This window comes from Populus euphratica, unplaced genomic scaffold, assembly GCF_000495115.2.
Source record: "Populus euphratica unplaced genomic scaffold, PopEup_1.0 scaffold46.1, whole genome shotgun sequence".
Classification (NCBI taxonomy): Eukaryota; Viridiplantae; Streptophyta; class Magnoliopsida; order Malpighiales; family Salicaceae; genus Populus; species Populus euphratica.
The window spans coordinates 2,260,261-2,262,408 of NW_011499852.1; positions in this window are offsets into that span (position 1 = coordinate 2,260,261).

Sequence of the window (2,148 nt, forward strand, 5' to 3'; positions counted from 1 at the left end):
AAGTGCAAAATGATGATATAAAACCTTGATAAAAATACACTTTTAAGTATCAATCAGTACACCCTCAGGTATTAAAGATACAAGGTGTAAATAAATGCAATGCTAAAATTCAGACTTTAGAATGGTTAAGATTTAACCCGATAAGATAGAAACTCCCTCATGAAGAGAGATCTGTCTTGAACCTTAGAAAAGACCAACGAATAGAAACTCGGTCTAGAAAAACAATCAAACAACAATGCAGCTTACCTTAAGTAGGGTGCACTGAGGGTGATGCATCTTCCCCTTACACAACTAGTCCCTTACTCAGACTCTTGCAGACCATAGGTTCCTAGTGACCATAATATTAGGTGGCGACTCCTAAACATTAATCATAATTTTATGATTAAATCCAAAAACCCTTCCAATACACAACACCCCTCATTAGAAGGCACAACAAGAGCCTCCGCCATCGTTAGACACCCACGCACCTCGCAACAATCATTATCTAAACAATTACTACTAACAAACAGAACTATTGATAATTATCTAATTCATTTTAAATAAAATTAAAATCAATTTTTTTGCAACATAAAAGAATATTAAATACAAATTTTTGTTGCTGATGTATTAGCAACAAATTTTAATTGAGTAAAGGCTTAGTGAACCCTAATAAAATAGGCTAAGTAAGTCAACTAACTAGTCAAGTTTAACAATGTTTGATCTTTTTTTTTTAATTAATATTTTTCTAACATGTTTTTTTTTAATTTTTTTATTTATATTTAAAATAACATCTCTTGACTCTTTAATTTTATTTATAAAACCTCTTTTAAATAATTATCGTCTAAACAATCACTATTAAAAAATAGAGTTATTAACAGCTACCTAATTTGTTCCAATTGAAATTAAAATTCATTACTAAAAAAAATTTAGCAATGAATGGGCATATCAAATGCAAATTTATTATTGATGATTTATCAATGACAAATTTTGATTGAGTGAAGGTTAAATGCATAGATCCTAACTACATAAGCTAGGCAAGTTGGTTGACTAGCTAGGTTTAGTAATATTTGGCTTTTTTTTTCCTCAATTCTTTGAAAAATTAATGTTTTTTAATTTTTTTTATTTGTATTTAAAGTAAAACCCCTTTCCTCTTTTATATGGTTTATAAAACCTCTTTTAAATGAAATTTATTTTTTAGTTTTTTTATATGTATTTAATTTTTAAAAAAATTATTTCAATTCATTTATAATTTTTATATATATACAATTTTTTAATTAATAAAATATTTAATACGTGGCATAGCACTAGTCAAATAGCTAGTATTTTACAAATGATGCTTGCCAATACTTATTTTGACATGGTATATTTACATATTATTTGTTAAAAAAACAAACTAATATTTTCTCATAAATCAGCACATATTTGAATTTAAATGGATTTAATAAAATCAACATAATTGGAAAATAATATAGTTCATGAGTTCATGGAATGTATTGTATGAAAAAAAAGTTATTAATATTCGACGAGCCTAACTTGAAAATTAATAATATCAAAATTCTAATTTATATTATAAGTAATAATAAAAATAATCATTCCATCTCAAGATTTAAATTTATTGAAGTCTAATCGGTTCAGCTCGTGAGTTCTTAAATGACACGACTAAAAGATTGATGTCTTCTCTCATGTGTAGGAGTGTCGAAGTAATAAATAACCCGGCAAAACCGGGGTGGAACCATAAGAAGGTTAATTGTATAAATTATAAACAACAATAATAGCAATAATAACAACAATAACAATAACAACAATAACTATAATAGTAGTAGTGGTGGTGGTGGTGGTGGTGGTGGTGATAGTAGTAGTAGTAGTAGTAGTAGTAAAGAAAGAGAAGAAGAAGATGATGATGAGAACTTGGAGATAGAATATTAATGTAAGGATTAAACAATGGTAATAACAAATGTCAAGGTTAGAGGTTCCACTAATGGTATGTAAAACAAGTATATTATAAACTTTTATTATTCAATTGGAAACCACACACAAAGGAGGTTCCAATCAGATTATAGATTGTTAACATGATTACATTAGTCATCTTATTCAATTAATGTTAATACTTGTAAATTTTTTTTTTTGGTAAGTTGACGTATATATGAAAGGAAAACGATACAAAGATCA